We start from the raw sequence: 23,771 nt of genomic DNA, 5'->3' as shown, positions 1-23,771 counted from the left end.
TACAGACGGTTGGCTGAAGTTGCATTTCACGACTGATACAGATGGTTGCTGGTGCTCAAACTGCCAACGAACTCCTTTGAAATGGCTCGTCAATCTGCCTCTTCCACCACACAAGACATGATGCCACCAATCCAGAAGGTAAGTGAAATTACTCCAATGTGCTACATTTATTTGTAGAGGACAGCACACCAATAGTAGTACTGTGCTGAAATAGTAACTGTCCCCCCTGCAGCCAAACAGACAGGTGTGCAGCGAGCCACCCTCTTCAGCAGCCCAACTGACCTTGGTGGCAATTTCACCACCACAGGGTTCTCGAAAGTATGATGTAATGGGGAAAATTGGCAGAAACAAATAGGAACACAAAGTTGCTCCTTCCCTATCTGAAAACTGGTGAAGGCTAATCGTCATGTGATGTCAGCAGCAACCTCTAGCGTATCCAGACATGCAGCAACCTACAATATATGTGGAACAGCAGCAGCCACCATTGGCTTATTAGGACCTCCGGCCTGTTGAGACTGGAGCAGCAAGTGGGATCCTGTAGCGTACCTGGTCAGCATGTTGAAGCGGGACAGTCTGCTGCTATTACTCAACCTGGTCGTCGATTTGCGTAATGTAGACACCCATCCAGTCCCCGACTCTCAGGTGAATTTTTCTGCGGGTCCAATGCCATACAGTGAAGGTCAGTCCTGGCCTCTGACATAGGCACCAACCCAGAATATTGCCTTGGCACTGCAAGGTCAAAGTGTTGATGTGGTGGATGAGAAGCTGCTGATTCCTCCCAGTGCTTTTCACTTCAGCTTATGCTTTAACAGCAAGCACTTCAAAGAATTTAAATATTGGTATAAAAACATCAGTGGATAGTGACTAGAATGTTGTGTTAGAGATTTAAAATACAGCAAGAAGTATTAATGTAAAGTTTATTGAGTTACAATAGGATGAACTGTGTAATGCAGAGCCCTGCAACAATCAGCAGATGAGCACCAAGTATTAGACATCTCGCTCTCCGCTGGACACATCACAAACATGTTTAGCCTTCAGATTCCCTTATGTAGGGAAGACTGAGCATGTGGTAGCCTTATGTTCAAACTGTGTGTAACGACATTATAAACTACCTCAATACATATATTGTTCATGTAGACAACTTATAACATTGGATGAACATGATTCCAAAAGAAGAAGCTAAGGGAACACCCATCACTTTGAGGGAAATGCACGTTGAATTCTGTGCATACAAGTAAGCTTTATTTGCCAAATTCTGTACAGGGGCGAAGATGAAGCCAGAAGGAGCTGATTTTGTTGATATTATGTATCCTGTACAGGACTATTAAATTAAAACAATACGTACATTACAGCAAATCACATTTTATTTTTTCTGTACCTCTTATAACAGTAATAATAATGTCACTGTTCTCAGTATTTTCAATCCAATGTGTAAAATACTGCAGCAACAGCAACGATTTTTGTTGTAAGCAACTGGTCGTGTTGTAGCGTGGCAGAAGGTCAGAATAAGAATAAGAACTGGAATACTCTTCCCAGATAATATATAAGTGGTAAATGTACGTCCATCCAGTTGTGGCAAAACAAATATTCTCATTTTACCACTAAAACATATCGATAGAATCTGATTTGAACATGTATGTGTATTTTCGGAAACACTGTTTCAGCCAATGTACCTGCTGCTGTAAAAGATACTACAAGCTGTCGATGGTATAACATACACAACATTCAGTCAAAGCAGTGAAATCCTTCCATCAGACAAAATAGAGCCTGACGCTGTGTTCATATTCGATGATGTTGCTGTCACAATCCAGGCTCAAATTCTGTTTTGGTCGTCGTATGGGTGTCGTCATATTTTATTTTTGAGTCAGATATATTCCAGAGTCTTTAAACAGCAGGTGACAGATAACGCAAACCACATTACAGTGTTCGAAGAAGACATTTTGCATTTAAACCCAGCGAATGTACGAAATGATATGTCATTCAATGAATGTGTAAAGACATTTGGAGATTGCTAGAATCACTCACAGTACAGGTTTTCTCTTATTGATAAAACAAGAAAACTGAGTGATGGTAGGTATTGATGCAGCTTCCAGGAATTAGTATACATCACACCTTGGACAAGTTTTAATTCTTCTATATTTAGATGGAAAATTTCCGCCTCTCAGACAAAAAAGGCAAGGGCCTACAGACGTATACACAGAACCTTTTGAGACTGGCCACTGAATTATATGCTGGGATTACTCCACTTTAAGATAAAGTAAACATTGTAACTGTGACAGTTGATGGAACTGAAAAGTAAGTTCATGACTTTACTGTAAAGGTTGATGAAATCAGATGAAATGTATATAAGGTGCGTTCTGTGAAGCAGCCCCCTTGGTATATAACAAGATATTGGTGAAGTATCAGGTCATCACTGCAGAGAAGGCAGCTCGAAGGAAACTATGGCTGCTAAGGCCAGAACATTTGCATCAAGAACAGACGCTGAGGAAAACTTTTCAACCAGTTAATGAACCTTTCGATGAACTCTCACGAAAATTACACAATGACGAAAAAAGTAGGATAGACAAAATATTCAGAGTCAGTGGTGAAACGCTATACATGTTAGGTATGAAGCCTATACAGTTAAAAGAAAAAAAACAATTTAGATAGGTGAATAGGTGATAGGGAATTCCAAAGAACAGATGGACTAACGAACTTCATTTTCATAATACCCACAAAATTTGAAAAATTATTCTGCAAAGATCTGAAGAGGTATTGTGAAATACTGCAACTGACTGGTGTATATAGGGAAGCAGCAAATTACCGCAGTGCAAAATACAAAACCATTATAAAATCTACATTCCTGGAAATGGAAAAAAGAACACATTGACACCGGTGTGTCAGACCCACCATACTTGCTCCGGGCACTGCGAGAGGGCTGTACAAGCAATGATCACACGCACGGCTCAGCGGACATACCAGGAACAGCGGTGTTGGCCGTCTAATGGCGCTAGCTGCGCAGCATTTGAGCACCGCCGCCGTCAGTGTCAGCCAGTTTGCCGTGGCATACGGAGCTCCATCGCAGTCTTTAACACTGGTAGCATGCCGCGACAGCGTGGACGTGAACCGTATGTGCAGTTGACGGACTTTGAGCGAGGGGATTATAGTGGGCATGCGGGAGGCCGGGTGGACGTACCGCCGAATTGCTCAACACGTGGGGCGTGAGGTCTCCACAGTACATCGATGTTGTCGCCAGTGGTCGGCGGAAGGTGCACGGGCCCGTCGACCTGGGACCGGACGGCAGCGACGCACGGATGCACGCCAAGACCGTAGGATCCTACGCAGTGCCGTAGGGGACCCCACCGCCACTTCCCAGCAAATTAGGGACACTGTTGCTCCTGGGGTATCGGCGAGGACCATTCGCAACCGTCTCCATGAAGCTGGGCTACGGTCCCGCACACCGTTAGGCCGTCTTCCGCTCACGCCCCAACATCGTGCAGCCCGCCTCCAGTGGTGTCGCGACAGGCGTGAATGGAGGGACGAATGGAGACGTGTCGTCTTCAGCGATGAGAGTCGCTTCTGCCTTGGTGCCAATGATGGTCGTATGCGTGTTTGGCGCCGTGCAGGTGAGCGCCACAATCAGGACTGCATACGACCGAGGCACACAGGGCCAACACCCGGCATCATGGTGTGGGGAGCGATCTCCTACACTGGCCGTACAAGTCTGGTGATCGTAGAGGGGACACTGAATAGTGCACGGTACATCCAAACCGTCATCGAACCCATCGTTCTGCCATTCCTAGACCGGCAAGGGAACTTGCTGTTCCAACAGGACAATGCACGTCCGCATGTATCCCGTGCCACCCAACGTGCTCTAGAAGGTGTAAGTCAACTACCCTGGCCAGCAAGGTCTCCGGATCTGTCCCCCATTGAGCATGTTTGGGACTGGATGAAGCGTCGACTCACGCGGTCTGCACGTCCAGCACGAACGCTGGTCCAACTGAGGCGCCAGGTGGAAATGGCATGGCAAGCCGTTCCACAGGACTACATCCAGCATCTCTACAATCGTCTCCATGGGAGAATAGCAGCCTGCATTGCTGCGAAAGGTGGATATACACTGTACTAGTGCCGACATTGTGCATGCTCTGTTGTCTGTGTCTATGTGCCTGTGGTTCTGTCAGTGTGATCATGTGATGTATCTAACCCCAGGAATGTGTCAATAAAGTTTCCCCTTCCTGGGACAATGAATTCACGGTGTTCTTATTTCAATTTCCAGGAGTGTATATTAGATGCTCAATGTAGCACTGATAATGTTATTGACTTAAACCATAAAAGAGTAGTAATCGACCCCTGCATGTATATACTACGACGATCCCAATGACCAAATAGGTCGGCTACGACTGCTAATAGCATTAGCTGCTGTCAGTAATACTGCTCATTCAAATTGCGTTGCTTCAGTAATTTCTGAGCTTAGAGGCAGAGTTATAGTCGAATCAAAAGGCGGATCCTTAGTTCAAGAATTGCACAAACAGTATGTAAAATATAGCCTCATATGCTTGTTATGATTAAAGTTTTGAATGACTTACATCAGGGTAATCTTTTACACGTGAGGGGAAAACAAATCATGGAGCGATCTTGCATGGGTCTTTGAGCGTTTGTTGCAGACGGAGATGAATCGATGTCTGAACAACCTTCAAAGCGATCACATTGGAGAGTGTTACAATAGGTATTTCAAGACCATAATACAGTGGTGTGGAATACATCATTACTCAACAGTGACTCACCTGAAGATGAGTACGAGAAATATCAGAACATAACAATGAATGGTCAAATATAGTTGCGTTTTATTCTTTACAGTTCATAGAAATGGACTGATATCCTCCCAGAAACAAATGCACAGTATAATCAAACCAAACATAGCACAACTAGTGAGGCCAATACATGTTTTTTACAGTGGACTCATTAATACAGTAGAGTAACGCACTGAAATGCTGGAACGACATAAAGAGAAATTTAATCTAGGCGACTTGGTATGTATTTCAAAACCGAAGGCCACATTTAAGGAATCATACGTTCCACACTGGTCGAATGAGATATTTACAGTTTCTAAAGTACAGAGAACAGATCCCAGAGCCTAAATCTTAAAGGATGGCAGTGGCACTGAAATTTCAGGATGCTTTTACGCATAGGAATGGCAGAAGAACTCGGAATTACGTGTGTTTCTGATAGATCATGTCATAAAACGTTGAGAAAAGAGAGCATTAGTTAAATAGCTTGGTTTCCCTGCACAAGCCAGCTGGATTCACTCTGAGATTTGTATACAATGACGTGCTCAGAGCACAGACAGCACAACAGCATATCATGTATGGCATTGTTGAGAGTTGGTGGTATGGGCGACAAACTTCCAGATGAATTGCACTTTCCAGGGTATAGCTGTGGACCTGATACAAAGCTTCAAAGACGTTTGGCTCATGGTGATAAGGGGATTAACCTGCTTGACGAGACGTGTAGTTTGGAAAATGACGGTGCATATGCGGTACATAAAGATTTCCCAGGATGTTACACTGCAGATCGAATTTTAGCTGGTAACGCGAAGGCCATATGTGTGACAAAGAATATATAGGGTGACGCATTTGTAGTTGATAAAACCGTGTGAGGTAAAATGAAGTTGACTTGAGTATGAATCTGAAGCAGGTTATGAACCCCACGCTTCGTGCACTGAATAAGAAGAAGAGAACGATGAAGAAATAGAAGCCAGGGCAAGGGTATCTATATTCTGACAGGGATTTATATAGGAAAAAGCGCTCTGAAACACAAAGGACTGGCTAAAGCACCCAGGGTTCGGTTGATACCCTACACATCAGGTGGAATTATCTCCTTCCTCATTACCGCCCTCGCACGCCTATCAGCCATGGGTTCACTGGGTTGTGGAGCTGCGGCTATTGCCAGAACAGTCAAGAATGAACAGAACTCCAAGAAGCAGCTGGAGAAAGCAAGAAGACATAAGCACATGATGGAAGCAGCAGCCATCGGGAAAGGACTATACCTGAAACCATACAAGAAAGAACTAGGTCTTTTCATAAATAATAATAAAAATATCGTTAGCCATCTTACCGGACAGACTACTTGCAAATACAGATTTGCACAAGTTGGTTAGAAAAAAAAAACTCTACATTCCAAGATTCTGTAGTGTGTTTGTGTGGAAAACATTACCGAAGACTGTGTGGAAATGTAGCGAACGTGGAATTGTGAATCTAGATGTTGCTGGGGGACCTGAAACCCACTACTTGGTTTATGTTAAGAAAAATACTAGTAGTGTCTTCTATTTCGACTCATATGGAGACCTGCAACCACCAGAGGAGTTACAGTGCTTCACGGTCAGGAGGCTAGTGTTCTGCTACTTTCATCTCTGCCAGGACATTAATACAATTCTTCCCCCTCATAGAGGCTTTCAATGTATTCTTTCCACCTATCCGCTCTTTCCTGTGCACTTAACAGTGGAATTCCTATTGCACTCTTAATGTTACATCCCTTGTTTTTTATGTAACTGAAGGTTGTTTTGACTTTCCTGAATGATGAGTCTGCCCTTCCGACAACCCTTTCTTTCCCGATGTCTTCACATTTTTCCTGCAGCCGTTGCATCTTAGCTTCCCTGCACTACTTATTTATTTCATTCCTCAGCGACTTGTATTTCTGTATTCCTGAGTTTCGCGGAACATTTTTGTACTTCCTTCTTTCATAATCACCGAGCGAGGTGACGCTGTGTTAGTACACTGGATTCGCATTCGGGAAGACGACGGTTCAATCCCGCGTGCGGCCATCCTGGTTTCGGTTTCGGTGATTTCCCTAAATCGCTTCATGAAAATGCCGGGATGGTACCTCCGAAAGGGCACGACCGACTTCCTTCCCCCTCCATCCCTAATCCGATGAGACCGCTGACCTCGCTGTTTGGCCTCTTCTCTCAAAAAAAAAAAAAAAAAAAAAAAAAAAAAAAAAAAAAAAAAAAAAAAACAACCCTCCTTTCATCAATCAATAGAAGTATTTCTTCTGTTACCCATGATTGCTTCGCAGTTACCTTCTTTGTATCTGTGTTTTCCTTCCCAACTTCTGTGATGGCCCTTTTAAAGATTTCCATTTCTCTTTAACTCTACTGCCTACTTTGCTATTCCTTATTGCTGTATCTACACTCCTGGAAATGGAAAAAAGAACACATTGACACCGGTGTGTCAGACCCACCATACTTGCTCCGGACACTGCGAGAGGGCTGTACAAGCAATGATCACACGCACGGCACAGCGGACACACCAGGAACCGCGGTGTTGGCCGTCGAATGGCGCTAGCTGCGCAGCATTTGTGCACCGCCGCCGTCAGTGTCAGCCAGTTTGCCGTGGCATACGGAGCTCCACCGCAGTCTTTAACACTGGTAGCATGCCGCGACAGCGTGGACGTGAACCGTATGTGCAGTTGACGGACTTTGAGCGAGGGCGTATAGTGGGCATGCGGGAGGCCGGGAGGACGTAACGCCGAATTGCTCAACACGTGGGGCGTGAGGTCTCCACAGTACATCGATGTTGTCGCCAGTGGTCGGCGGAAGGTGCACGTGCCCGTCGACCTGGGACCGGATCGCAGCGACGCACGGATGCACGCCAAGACCGTAGGATCCTACGCAGTGCCGTAGGGGACCGCACCGCCACTTCCCAGCAAATTAGGGACACTGTTGCTCCTGGGGTATCGGCGAGGACCATTCGCAACCGTCTCCATGAAGCTGGGCTACGGTCCCGCACACCGTTAGGCCGACTTCCGCTCACGCCCCAACATCGTGCAGCCCGCCTCCAGTGGTGTCGCGACAGGTGTGAATGGAGGGACGAATGGAGACGTGTCGTCTTCAGCGATGAGAGTCGCTTCTGCCTTGGTGCCAATGATGGTCGTATGCGTGTTTGGCGCCGTGCAGGTGAGCGCCACAATCAGGACTGCATACGACCGAGGCACACAGGGCCAACACCCGGCATCATGGTGTGGGGAGCGATCTCATACACTGGCCGTACACCTCTGGTGATCGTCGAGGGGACACTGAATAGTGCACGGTACATCCAAACCGTCATCGAACCCATCGTTCTACCATTCCTAGACCGGCAAGGGAACTTGCTGTTCCAACAGGAATTTGCACGTCCGCATGTATCCCGTCCCACCCAACGTGCTCTAGAAGGTGTAAGTCAACTACCCTGGCCAGCAAGATCTCCGGATCTGTCCCCCATTGAGCATGTTTGGGACTGGATGAAGCGTCGTGTCATGCGGTCTGCATGTCCAGCACGAACGCTGGTCCAACTGAGGCGCCAGGTGGAAATGGCATGGCAAGCCGTTCCACAGGACTACATCCAGCATCCCTACGATCGTCTCCATGGGAGAATATTAGCCTGCATTGCTTGCGAAAGGTGGATATACACTGTACTAGTGCCGACATTGTGCATGCTCTGTTGCCTGTGTCTATGAGCCTGTGGTTCTGTCAGTGTGATCATGTGATGTATTTAACCCCAGGAATGTGTCAATAAAGTTTCCCCTTCCTGGGACAATGAATTCACGCTGTTCTTAATTCAATTTCCAGGAGCGTATAACCTTAGAGAGCCTCAAGCGTATCTCGTCATTCCTTAGTACTTCCGTATCCCACTACTTTGCGTATTGATTCTTCCTGACTAATGTCTTCAGCTTCAGCCTACTCTTCATCGCTACTATATTGTGATCTGGTCGATATCTCCTATTGGGTGCACCTTAATATCCAGTATCTGATTTCGGAATCTCTGTCTCACCATGATGTAATCTAACTGAAATCTTCCCGTATCACCCGGCCTTTTGCACATATGCCTCCTCCTGTTGTGATTCTTGGACAGGGTATTCGCTGTTACTAGCTGAAACGTGTTACAGAACTCAATTAGTTTTTCTCCTGTTTCATTCCTTGTCCCAAGTCCATATTCTCCTGTAACCTTTTCTTCTACTCCTTCCCCCAAAACTGCATTCCCGTCCCCCATGACTATTAGATTTTCATCCCCCTTTACATACTGTATTACCATTTCAATATCCTCATACACTTTCTCTATGTCTTCATCTTCAGGCTGTGACGTCGGCATGTATACCTGAATTATCGTGGTCGGTGTTGGTCTGCTGTCGATTGTGATAAGGGCGACCCTGTCACTGAACTGTTCACTGAAACACACTCTCTGCCCCACAGTCCTATTCATAACGAATCCTGCTCCTGTTATACCATTTTCTGCTGCTGTTGATATTACCCTATACTCATCTGACCAGAAATCCTTGTCTTTTATCCACTTAACTTCAATGACCCCTACTATATCTAGACTGAGCCTTTGCATTTCCCTTTTCCGATTTTCTAGTTTCCATACCACGTTAAAGCTTCTGACATTCGTAGAACGTTATCCTTCCGTTGCTTATTCAATCATCCGGAGATCCGAATGGGGTACTATTCCGGAATCTTTTACCAGTGCAGAGATCGTCATGACACTTTTTGAATTGCAGGCAACATGTCCTGTGGATACACTTTACGGGTCTTTAATGCACTGGTTTCCATTGTCTTCTGCATCTCCCAGCTGTAGATCATTACGGATTCTTCCGCCTTTAGGGCAGTTTCCCGATCCTACTACAAGAGAGTGCCCTGAGCTGTCCGCTCCTCCGTCCTCTTTGACATGGCCGTTGGCAGAATGAGGGTGACTTCTTAGGCCGAAAGCTTCGGCCGCCAATGCTAAGTTCGTATGGAACCCCAAACACATGTACCTTCATATGTGTCCATCAGTGGGTATCGCTGAGTAATCATTTATGACGGACAACTTGGGACCTGCTCCGGTTGCGGACAAGACGGACATGTGCGTTCGGACTACCTTCAGAGACGTCACGTGCCGGTATCTGCTGCGGACCAGACGCTGACGCCACAGATGACGTCCCTCCCTCTCACATATGTGGAGGTCTTTAAGAATGATGTGGGTGTCGACCACTATTGGCCACTGTCTGAGGTGACTCTAAGTCCTGTCTCTCATACTATACTGCAGCAGACATATTCTATCCTGCTGGACTTTTTCCGGTCACCCTCAAAATGATGTGTTTAGGTTTCGGTCTGTTAGTAGTACACAAAAACGGGAAGTGAAAGAAGAAGAAGGGCTCTAATAGTCAGTGACAAGTGACGGGACAGTCAATCCTGTCTATGTGGAAGCAGGGTTTAAGTGGATAATACCGACCATCGATCCAGGTACGACACGGAGACACGCCAACGCAAAAAGGAATCCACGAAATGGCGTAAGAAGAGGCGAATGTTCAGAGAAGAAGCAGTCAAAGGCTAATCTGGAGCACCAAAAGCTTGGCAGCGGAATGGAGGCTAATATGCAGCAGAGTGACCCCACAATTGCGTGGAATAGTGCATGCCAACTGTTGGAAACATGTCGACAATACTCTTTGGGAGATAGGCATAACGACATGGAACTGGACGATGTGATGCGGGAGACAGATAATCACCCGATATCCCTCACCGACGCTGCGTTGACCTTAATCTATGCGTCGACTGTCCTACTGAAGGGACGCCGATGCCGCGACCAATCAAAATTCGCCTAATTAATTTTCATACCACATAGGTATCATTGAAATCAAAGTTTTCGCACCCCAGTAAAGGTACAAATGTTAGGGGATACGTTACAGGCTCTAAGAGCCCTACCACAACAAAGGTCAAAAATTAATTATGATTGTAGTGTTGCTCACACTGCTAAATATTGCATTTTCGGGCAACAACAAAGTTATATTATGTGGCAGGTGTCATTAGAGCACAGTTATTAAAGTCATTTCTTGAAATAATGGATAAACTAGGCACTCATATTTTCGTGTTTCCCACGCTGGTCTCGTTGTGAAATCGAGGCTCAATCGTCGAAAATCTAGGTAGTGATGATTCCAAGCTCGGATGCAAAGAGGCCTTTGTGTTATTCTGCGATATTCAAGAGTTTTATAGATGTCTTACATAAACCATTCTTGAAGATTAAACTTTTGCAAGTTAGGACAATGGTGGTGTAAAAAAGGAATCAGCACTCCGAATTTAAGTTACACTTCTTTTTTATTGCTTTTGTTGCAATAGTACGTAACTCGTTCCAAAACATCACTTCACAATATAAAACATATCTGAAAATATCTTCCTCACTGTTAAAGTTAACATTTCATAAACTGACTACAATTTGCGTCTTTTTAACATGACGAGAAAAGCTTGACTCTCTAATAACAGCGTACGCGCCCAAAAATCAGCGGTACAAGTACGTGAAAGGTCGTAGTGACAAAAGAAAGAATACACATAAGAATAATATCATTGCAATATATGCATATCGATGTATCGAAGTACCTCTACATTAATGAAATCAAATCTGAATGTTGTCACAGAAATATGTCAGCTATTTTACAGAAACACAGTAGAATATTGCTGGTATCGAGAGGTTGAGGTGAGGTGCCGTAATGGTTACGTAATTCAAGTACCATTACAAAGCGATGGACATGAATATTGTTTTCTTTCACGAGGTGCCACCTGACGTAACATTAGACATTTACGGTTGCTACTCTGATAGCTCACGGGCTGGAGACGGCCATGCCGTTAAGAGAAGGGGTAGAGGTATCGGACGTGGCTTACCTTCTGTCGGCGCGTGGTGTCACGCTGACGGTCGGTGAAGTCCCTGTGGTGAACGTTTATGCGTCATCACGCTCGTCGAAGCCCCGAGAAAGAACCGCTTTATACTTCAAGTAGATGACTTCCTTGTATCAAGGAATTCAGAGCATTATATAGTGGCTGGGAGCTTCAACTGTGTCGTGGGGCTCGAGGACTGATCTTGCACTTCATCCCTTGTGAAGCGTTGCACGCAGTGGTAAGGGACCTCGTGCAGTAACACACCTGAGTGATACAACACGGCGATAATCCATACTATCCATTCGACCAGCCGCTTCGATAAATTGTACGTATCACGAGGACTCCGTGTGGGGACAGCTGGCGCTGAGATATGGCCAAACAATTTTACTGACCACTAATCTTACATTTGCGCCGCAGCCTTGCAGCGCCAATAGACAAGGCATAGTACGGGACCATGTAAATCGAACGTTTTCCCCCTCCGCGATAGGGCCTGTCGCCGTGACTTTGATGATACTTAACGCCGATGCCAGCGGTGCCAACGAGCTAACAGTTCCACATTACTGTAGTGGATTAGTTATGTCAAATGTGTTATACGCAGGGCTCAAATCGGTTATGGCGCGGATGATTCTGGGTGGCGAAGGACGACTTCAGGATTTTATTACACAGCGTTAAGGAACGCACGCATCGTCACGAGAACGTCCAAGGGCCTTCCAATGCATTGGACGTATTTGGAACTCACCTGATGGACACTTAGAGGGACGTTCTTCAATCGTCGGCTGCTGAAGGGAACTTTCCCTGGGTGAAGGCTTATCACCTACAATTTGAAGCCGGCCTGCGCTTGCAGATAGCTCATAAGTCAGTTCTGAAAATGATCCAATTGGCCTATTTGAAGACGACAAAGCAGTTTGGCGTCCGGGGAGACTAGCACTTGTCAAGATTCAGCAGTTTCACAATGAGGAGAACGTATTTTTGAACGAGGCACAATATTACGAGCCCCCATCCAATGTAATATCAATAGCGTCACCTGCAATATAGTCTTCATCGGTAAACACGTTACGGTCTACAGAAAAAAATTCCGCATTCTAAAGTCGTGTATTTCCTTTTCATCTTGAAGCTCTTTCAAATCCTTGCGGAAGAGTGGAACAACGGATATTACTTTTGTGGATAAAACCATTTGTAATGTTTTAATTTCAGTTGTTAAACTATGCATAAAATATGGAATTACCTAATTCTCACCGGCCGCTGTGGCCGAACGCTTCAGTCCGGAACCGTCCTGCTGCTAGGGTAGCTGGTTCGAATCCTGCCTCGTGCATGGATGATTATAATGCCATTAGGTAAGTTATGTTTAAGTAGTTCTAAGTCTAAGGGAGTGATGACTTCTTCAGATGTTAAGTCCCATAGTGCTTAGAGCCATTTGAACCATTTGAACCTAATTCTCAGCCGGCCGCGGTGGTCTCGCGGTTCTAGGCGCGCAGTACGGAACCGTGGGACTGCTACGGTCGCAGGTTCGAATCCTGCCTCGGGCATGGATGTGTGTAATGTCCTTAGGTTATTTAGGTTTAAGTAGTTCTAAGTTCTAGGGGACTAATGACCACAGCAGTTGAGTCCCATAGTACTCAGAGCCATTAGAACCATTAGAACCTAATTCTCATTGGGATAAACAGATTGAAAATGAACTGCCGAGAATAATGGCTATCCGTCGGGAAAAGTGGCTACTGGAAAAGTGGCCACCCTGGCCAGTTTTTCTGATCGAACGTCATATATGTATCAGGATTCACAAGCAAAACAACTTCAGGAAACGACAGTGAATTACATTTGTAAGCCAAAAGGCACTGCCTGAACACATTGTTCAACATAAAGCTCAAGCTGCTAAAGTCATATGAGCGAATTGCCTTACATCAAACGATCGAAAAACGTAAACGTTTAAACAGAAAGATAAAGTTAACGTCACTGAAAACACTAACGATGTATATTACACCTTGTTTGGTTGTCTCTCGATAGGAAGCAACACTGTTGAGGACATCAAACAAGCAGTGGCCAATTTTCTCAGTCTGGTCCCTTTACCCATCTTTCCCGTGTAATCAGTCTGCGGAAGGCGAAGTATACGGAAGTGGGCAGAGGGCTGACCCCGTGAATGGCAGTGCCCATCACTGATGTGCCTGCGTCCAAATATTTTGGGGTATTCTTTCATAGCCATATTCACCGTAATGCAAAGGTCACATATCGTCGGCTGTTACAACAATACGTGCCCTGGTGTGACTCTATCTGCTACTTTCGATGGACATGTTCAAGGGGACACAGTACATTAAAACGATATTGCAGTGCCTCTGTTGTTCTGATTACCATGCAAAGGAACAAGCACTGCGGTGACTACAGCCCTTACGAAACACATCAAATGAATTCGGAGTTGCGAATGACTACCATCAGCTGTAGAATGGAATGACGACAGTAAAAATTTGTGACGATGCCGGGCAAACGACATTCCAGCGTCAGATCTGTACGGGAATATACGTAATGGAATTACGAGTACAGGTCGTAATCTCATAGTTAACGGAATATGGCAGTTTGGGTGTAACCGCGACTCGTGCACGGATAGCCAAATCATAGGTCGACCGCTGGCGATAAACGGGACATCCTGGTTTGAGTCTCGGTCACGCAGTAATTTTGATTGTCGTCATTCCCTTCTACAGCTTATAGTAGCCCTTATTCACAATTACGAATTCATTGGAACAGTACATTTATGTTTACTTAGCTCCAGAATTGAACCATTTGGACCATGTGCTACTGATCCCCATTTGGACTCTTATGAAGCTACAAGCTACCTTTGGACATTTTGTGAGTGCTTAACTTCTTTTTAACATCTGTTACGACACCTTTTAATTGCCGTCACATGTAGGTGGCGTAGGTCTGACCAAAGCTAGGGACAGAGCTTCGGCATTGTGTCTTGGAACGACGCGTCGAGTACAGCATTCTGAGCACGTCAACCTGACAGGCACCGATACCGACGAAGGGGACCCTCAATCACTACACCCTCCAGTCACTGTCGGTCATATGTCGTCGCCATTCAAGTTCATTATGGCATTTCTCCTGCACTATATTTATTTGATGGATGACCTGGGTTCTACACGGTCGCACACGGCGAAGGGCTATGACCGCCAGTTATAAAGACACTAAAGGGCCAGGGTGGTTGAATGGTACGATGGAAGAGAGTATAGCGTGCGATCTATCAACCCTTCCTCCTAACGGAAATGCGAGCTTGGTGGTAGATGACAGTGAATGACTCATTCGCCAATCGTCAAGAATTGCACTCTATTCAGGTGGTCGACGCGACTTTGCGTCTACTTTGCTTTGTTATAATGGTTCTACTGGCTCTCATCACTATGGGACCTAACATCTGAAGTCTTCCGTCCCCTAGAACTTAGAACTACTTAAACCTAATGAACCTAAGGACGACACACACATCCGTGCACGAGGCTGGATTCGAACCTGCGACCATAGCGGTCGCGTGGTTCCAGACTGAGGCGCCTAGAACCGCTCGACCACTGAGGCCGGCCTTGGCGCAGTAATTTATTATGACGCACATCGGTGGACGTGCGGTACGAAGTCTGTGTGTTGGCAGCTCACACAACGAATGTTAAACTACTCTTACGAAGGCTGTCCGCGACGATTGATTCACAAGCTCTATTCCACCGGATGCCGTCTACTTCCGAGGCGCGGGGACAAATGGAGTCAATTGGATTAAAGGAGTAGTGCTGTACTGTTAATTCCGGGATAGTGTCAAAGACTTGTTCGATTATTGGTTCCTCCTGCTGGGCCAACATAGCGATTTACAACGCCGGGTGAAATTCTGATTCTGCTTTGCCAAGTACCTGGGTTGGTTTTTCATGGACCCTCCAGCTATCTCGGATTGTTCCAGGAGCGACAAGAGAGAGATGACGATGGTCCACGATTCAAGATTGATTCCAACCTGTTAACACAGAGGACAGTACTTTCTATCATGCGAAAAGACGACCTGAACAGTCTCCATTCTCAGCTGTTGTACGGTTTTCTTTTTAGTAGTTAATATGGTATTTGTAATTAAAACACAAACAAGTAAATAAGTAACTAAGTAACAGAGGAAAGAACACTTGGCGCCACCCCTATCGATCACTGCTCCTATACCTGTGAGCAGGGTGACACAGTGGCTACGCCTCGGGTGCCGACCACTGCCCTCTCTGCTGCCATGCTCCACATAACAAAACATTAAGTCGTAGAGCAAGGTTTGAGTCTCAACCTGCCACAAGTATTCACCCGTTACCAATGATTTATTTCATTGTCCACAAGTTGTTATGTCATTGAAAATCTTTGCAAAAGTGCGTTCTGATAAAAATGGTATTATCTGTTTCGTTTTAAAACTTGGAATGTGGATAATATTTTTGACAACGTATGTTTAAGCTCTTCGGCATATGGGTCTCCAAGTCTGTTTGGAAATTGTTGTACCTTGTTACTATTTTTTTCTGATTTCGTGATTTGTATTAAAAATAAATTCGTTAGGATAACTGAGGCAATATTTAGGTTTCTGGTGCCTAAAATCTGGAAACAAATAATCCAGTTCATTTTTCAGATTTTCACAGTTAGCACTGGCATCATCAACATCAGAAGAAGATTTTTATTAAAATCATGATATATTTTAATATTCTCGTCACGTAAGTGCATTTGTCATCATTTCACTTTTTCTATTCTTTGTATTTCTGCAGTAGGTTATTAAATGGACGCTTGAAGTTATACCTCTTTTCCTAAAATTAAGTAATAGATATACTTTAGTGCCAGAATACGCTTAATTCAATGTCGTAGTATCAGGATTATAAAATTCCACGACTAGATGTAATCCACACATCCCCCCCCCCCCCCCCGACCCCCCATGAACCAAGGACCTTGGAATTGGTGAGGAGGCTTGCGAGCCTCAACGATACAGATAGCCATACTGTAGGTGCAACCACAACGGAGGGGTATCTGTTGAGAGGCCAGACAAACGTGTGGTTCCCGAAGAGGGGTAACAGCCTTTTCAGTAGTTGCAGGGGCAACAGTCTGGATGATTGACTGATCTGGCCTTGTAACACTAACCAAAATAGCCTTGCTGTTCTGGTACTGCGAACGGCTGAAAGCAAGGGGAAACTACAGCCGTAATTTTTTCCGGGGGCATTCAGCTTTACTGTATGATTAAATGTTGATGGCGCCCTCTTGGGTAAAATATTCCGGATCTAAAATAGTCTCCCATTCGGATCTCCGGCCAGGGACTACTCAAGAGGACGTTGTTATCAGGAGAAAGAAAACTGACACTCTACGGATCGGAGCGTGGAATGTCAGATCCTTTAATCGGCCAGGTAGGTTAGATAATTTAAAAAGGGATATCAATTGGTTAAAATTAGATATAGTGGGAATTAGTGAAGTTCGGTGGCAGTAGGAATATGACATTTGGTCAGGTGAATACAGGGTTATAAATACAAAATCAAATAGGGGTAATGCAAGAGTTGGTTTAATAAGGAATAAAAAAATAGGAGTACTGGTAAGCTACTACAAACAGTATTATTGTGGCCAAGATAGGCACGAAGCCCACGCCTACTACAATAGTACAAGTTTATATGCCAACTAGCTCTGCAGATGATGAAGAAATTGAAGAAATGCATGATGAGATAACAGAAATTATTCAGGTAGTGAAGGAAGACGAAAATTTAATAGTCATGGGTGACTGGAATTCAACAGTATGAAAAGGAAGAGAAGGAAACATAGTAGGTGAATATGGATTGGGGCTAAGAAATGAAATAGGAAGCCGCCTGGTACAATTTTGCGCAGAGCATAACTTAATCTTAAATAACTCTTGGTTTAAGAATCATGAAAGAAGGCTGTATAGATGGAAGAACCCTGGAGATACTAAAAGGTATCAGGGAGATTATATAATGGTAAGACAGAGATTTAGGAACCAGGTTTTAAATTGTAAGACATTTACAGGGGCAGATGTGGTCTCTGACCACAGTCTATTGGTTATGAACTGTAGATTAAAACTGAAGAAACTGGAAAAAGGTGGGAATTTAAGGAGATGGGAGCCGGATAAACTGAAAGAACCAGAGGTTGTACAGAATTTCAAGGAGAGCATAAGGGAACAATTGACAAGAATGGAGGAAAGAAATACAGTAGAAGAGGAATGGGTAGCTTTGAGTGAAGGCAGCAGAGAATCAAGTACGTAAAAAGACGAGGGCTAGTAGAAACCCTTGGCTAAAAAAAGAAATATTGAATTTAATTGATCAAATGATAAAATATAAAAATACAGTAAATGAAGCAGGCTAAAAGGAATACAAACGTTTCAAAAATGATATCGACAGTAAGTGCAAAATGGCTAAGCAGGGATGGCTAGAGGACAAATGTAAGGATGTAGAGGCTTATCTCCCTAAGGGTAAGATAGATACTGCCTACAGGAAAATTAAAGACACCTTTGGAGAAAGGAGAACCACTTGCATGAATATCAAGAGCTTTGATGGAAACCCAGTTCTAAGCTAAGAAGGGAAAGCAGAAAGGTGGAAGGTGTATATAGAGGGTCCATACAAGGGCGATGTACTTGAGGACAATATTATGGAAATGGAAGAGGATGTAGATGAAGATGAAATGGGAGATAAGTTACTGCGTGAAGAGTTTGACAGACCACTGAAAGACCTGAGTCGAAACAAGGCCCCAGGAGTAGACAACATTAAATTAGAACTACTGACAGCCTTGGAAGAGACAGTCCTGACAAAACTCTACCATATGGTGAGCAAGATGTATGAGACAGGCAAAATACCCTCAGACTTCAAGAAGAAAATAATAATGGCAATCCCAAAGAAAGCAGGTGTTGACAGATGTGAAAATCACCGAACTATTAGTTTAATAAATCACAGCTGCAAAATACTAACGCGAATTCTTTACAGACGAATGGAAAAACGTGTAGAAGCCGACCTCGGGGAATATCAGTTTGGATTCCGTAGAAATACTGAAACACGTGAGGCAATACTGAATTTACGACTTATCTTAGAAGAGAGATTAAGGAAAGGCAAACCTGCGTTTCCAGCATTTGTAGACTTAGAGAAAGCTTTGGACAATGTTGACTGGAATACCCTCTTTCAAATTTTAAAGGTGGCAGAGGTAAAATACAGGGAGCGAAAGGCTGTTTACAATTTGTACAGAACCCAGATGGCAGTAATAAGTGTCGAGGGGCATGAAAGGGAAGCAGCAATAAAGGAAACAAAAGAAAAGTTCGGGGTAGGTATTAAAATCCATGGAGAAGAAATAAAAACTTTGAGGTTCGCCGATGACATTGTAATTCTGTCACAGACAGTAAAGGATTTGGAAGAGCAATTGAACGGAATGGACAGTGCCTTGAAAGGGGGGCATAAGATGAACATCAACAAAAGCAAAACGAGGATAATGGAATGTAGTCGAATTAAGTCGGATGATGCTGAGGGAATTAGACTAGGAAATGAGACATTTAAAGTAATAAAGGAATTTTGCCATGTGGGGAGCAAACTAACTGGTGATGGTCGAAGTAGAGAGGATATAAAATGTAGACTGGCAATGGCAAGGAAAGCGTTTCTGAACAACAGGAATTTGTTAACATCGAAAATTCATTTAAATATCTGGAAGTCGTTTTTCAAAGTATTTGTATGGAGTGCCGCCATATATGGTAGTGAAACATGTACAATAAATAGTTTAGAGAAGAAGAGAATAGAAGTTTTCGAAATGTGGTGCTACAGAAGAATGCTGAAGATTAGATGGGTAGATCATATAACTAATGATGAGATATTGAATAGAATTGGGGAGAAGAGGAGCTTGTGGCACAAGGTGACTAGAAGATGGGATCGGTTGGTAGGACATGTTTTGAGACATCGAGGGATCACCAATTTAGTATTGCAGGGCAGCGTGGAAGGTAAAAATCATAGACGGAGACCCATAGATGAATACACTAAGCAGATTCAGAGGGATGTAGGCTGCAGTAGATACTGGGAGATGAAGAAGCTTTCACATTATAGAATAGCATGGAGAGCTGCATCAAAGCAGTCTCAGGACTGAAGACCACAACAACAGCAAGAACATGGATGCAATCGTACGTTAAAGCAGAGGCGGTCCTTCAAAATATTATTTTCTGATTGCAAAGTCTCAACTAATACAATTTTATGTTTCAGTTTGCTATCGGCGACACAATTTCTAATCTTTCTGGTGCACTAAAATCACGCCAATTGGCGGCAAAACACGTACATTGCAACAAGAATCGATTTCATGGCAACCACACACATCTCATTGGAAAATCATAGATTCCTAACTTTACTTCAACATTTAAGAGAGAAATACTAAAATTATGTGTCCTTACCTGACACTAATAAATCACTGTCTCTGTCGAAATGTGAGTTTTGGGAAGAAATTGTTGAAGACTAACAGTAACAAGTGTGACAACACTATATTCAGAATTGCACCATTGAATGGACTTGCCATGTGTTGTGCGATTGTTTTGTAACTTCAAAACTGTGCACATGCTCGTCACAAATCTTACAAAGATCTGTTACAGGTAACTTAAGCACTATGTCGGATGGTGTACTGGACACCTAAAGATGTGTACAAAGCCATACGAATATTATCTTTTGCTGGTCATCAGCAGATTTTCTGTTGCGTAGTTTTGTCATAAAGTTTGTACATTTCCTCAACAGAGTGGAAAGTAAGTGTGTATGTTATTCGAGGATTTTAAGGCTGAATCTAATGATAAGCTTGTTTTTGGACGCAAAACTAAATCTCAGTGGTCTGTATTTATGACATCTTCTTTTATCATCAATAGGCATCAGGACATTGGACTTCAAAAAATGGTTTAAATGGCTCTAAGCACTATGGGACTTGACGTCTGAGGTGATCAGTCGCCTAGACTTAGAACTATTTAAACTTAACTAACCTAAGGACATCACACACATCCTTGCCTAAGGCAGGATTCGAACCTGCGACCGCAGCAGCCGCGTGGTTCCTGACTGAAGCGTCTAGAAACGCTTGGCCACCGCGACCGGCCATTGCACTTCATAGCTTAACAGAAAGCTCAAACAACATACCTTGTAAAGGAAGAAGAGATACTATTGACAAATTCTGACCAAATTGTTGTCTGTAAAAGTAGTTTTCTGTCGTATATTGTGCTCCGATATATTCATAAGTGCGGCAGGCAAAATGCGAAAGTCAGTTAAACACAGGCCGTATTGCAATCTATTTTAATGTGTAAACAAGTATACTGAATGTGACCTCACCAGGTAACGTAATTAAAAGAAACATTCTTCTTATTATGATTGAGAAGTCACAAAAATTCGAAAGACACTGAGTCGCTTACATCACAAACAAATCATTGAAAGACGCAAGCTGATTCAGGAAAATTACAGCTCCTATCGAACCGGTCACTGTTTTTTGCTAGAACCACAATTTGGTTTTATATTAGGTAAGATTTCTCACAAATTTTGTACAGCTTCCGTTTGGTTATCGTCCAATCAGTTAACTTTTTGCTTGTTTTCATTCATTTTTCACAGATTGTGAAACGACAACCCAAGCAGACATGGACACTGTATTCTCAGTGCTATGACAGATCTGCCGTAAACATTCTGAGCACATTAATTGGCTAACGAAGACACTTTGCCACCACAAGGAATCAGAGATGTTTGTTTCTACCCGTAGGATGTGGGTAAACAGTCAAATGACCATAATGAGTTTGTAAGGGACGTAAATTTCATTATATTTTTGTCAACGTTTTGTAAACATATTTCATTTTCCCAGCCATCTGGAGCGGCATGTAAACAGCCAGAGTACACGACGGGGTCGATTGCGCCTGCTGCCTGCTCTCTGCTGCTTGCTGAATCTGTCGGTGAGAGAACATTGTGCTTTCTACAGGGAGATAAACCAACGCAATGCAATGGGCTGCAATTACGAAGCCGTATTTAGATGCCTTCTGTAGGCCAAAAACAAAATCTTCTGTATTACAGTAGACGCTAAATATATTCAATGTTTTCTTTTCATGATTACATTTATATTTATAATGTATTTCGAATGTACAATGGAGTACTGTTTATCGGTCTTCACTTCTGTAGTCTTATTGCTGATGAGAAGAAGATTCTCTAAATTCAGAATGAAACTTAAAACTATTAATTCTTTTGCGAATTTTATTTGCATTCAGTTTTGTTATTTTCAAATAATGTTTCTTTTCTTCACAGGTGCATAATAGAGTGCTACTATAAATGATTCACCCAAGTTCCATGCTTCCCAAAGTGCTGTATGTACAACTTGACTGATAGATGAGTAGAACTCATTACACTGTTACTTCCATTCGGCAGATCATGTAATTATTCTTAACTTTCACTTTGGACAGCAATGTCATCATTGAATCTTGTCATTGACATTCATTCTCCTTGAATTTTCATTCCACCGTGAACTTTATCTTTCATTTCCATAATTGGTTCTTCAATGTAAAGACTGAACAAAAGGACAGAAAGACTACATCCCCGTCTTACACCCATTTTAATCCGAGCACTTAGTTTTTAGTCGTCCACTCTTATTATTCCTTCTTGGCTCTTTTGCATATTATACATTTAAAGTCTCTCCCATTAAATGGCTCTGAGCACTATGGGACATAACATCTTAGGTCATCAATCCCCTAGAACTTAGGACTACTTAAACCTAACTAGCCTAAGGACATCACACACATCCATACCCGAGGCAGGATTCGAATCTGCGACCGTAGCAGTCTCGCTGTTCCGGACTGAAGCGCCTAGAACCGCACGGCCAACACGGCCGGCCTCTCCTAGAATTTACACCATCTTGCGCCATTTTACATTGTCGAACGCGTTTTCCAGGTGGACACACCCTACGAACGTGTCTTTATTTTTCCTTAGCCTCGCTTCAATTAAAAACCGCAATGTCATAGTTGTCTCTCTGGTGCCTTTACCATTCCTAGAGCCAAGCTGATCGTCATCTAACATATCCTTAGTTCTCTTTTCCATTATTCTGTGTATTATCATCGTGAAAAATTTTGATGGTTGAACAGTTGAACTGATTGTGCGATAATTCTTGCCCTTCGAAGCTCTTGCAGTCTTCGAAGCTGTGTGGATGATATTTCTCCGAAAGTCAGATGGTATGCTGCCAGGCCCATACATTCCACATACCATCCTGAATAGTCATTTTGTTACGACTTCCCCCAGTGATATTGGAAATTCTGATGAAATGTTATCTATTCCGTTCAGCCTCATCCAAGGCCCTCTTAAATTCTAATACTGGATCCCCCATCTATTCTAAATCGATCCTTGTTTTTTCAATCACATCAAACAAATCTTCACCCTCATGGAGGGCTCCAATGTTCTCTTTCGACTTATCTGCTCTCACCTCAGCATTTAGCAGTGAAACTCCCGATGGACTCTTAATGTTACCACCCTTCCTTTTAATTTCAACCAATGCTGTTTTGACCTCCGTATATACTGAGGCAGTCCTTCCGACAATAGTTTCTTTTCCGAGTTCTTCACATTTTTTATGCAGCCATTTCGTCTTAGCTTTCCTACACTTCCTATTTATTTCAGTCCTCAGCGCCTTATATTTCTGTATTCCTGAATGTTCCCGAACATTTTCCGTCTTTTATGGATTAACTGAAGTATCCATTATGTTACCCATGGTTTCTTCGCACTTACCTTCTTTGTATGTATGTTTTTCTTTCCAACTTCTGTGACTGCCATTTTTAGAGATGTTCATTTCTCTTCAGCTGCACTGCCTACTGAGCTATTCCTTATTGCTGAATCTATAGCCTTAGCAAACTTCAAACTTTTCGAGTCATTTCGTAGTACTTCCATATGCCACTTCTTTGTATATTGATTCTTCCTTACTTCAGCCAACATTTCATCACTACTGCTTTGTGTTTTGAGTCTGTATCAGCTCCTGGGTACGACTTACAGTCGAGTATCTGATTTTGAAATCTCTGACCATGAAATAATATAACTGTAATTTTTCCGTATCACCCGGCCTTTTCCAAGTTTATCTTATCCTGTTCTGGTTCTTGAATACAATATTCGGTATTACTAGCTGAAATTCGTTTCAGGACACAATTAGTCTTTCTCTTCTCTCATTTCTT

The sequence above is a fragment of the Schistocerca gregaria genome, chromosome 7 (assembly GCF_023897955.1).
Source record: "Schistocerca gregaria isolate iqSchGreg1 chromosome 7, iqSchGreg1.2, whole genome shotgun sequence".
Lineage (NCBI taxonomy): Eukaryota > Metazoa > Arthropoda > Insecta > Orthoptera > Acrididae > Schistocerca > Schistocerca gregaria.
This window is presented reverse-complemented; position numbering follows the sequence as displayed.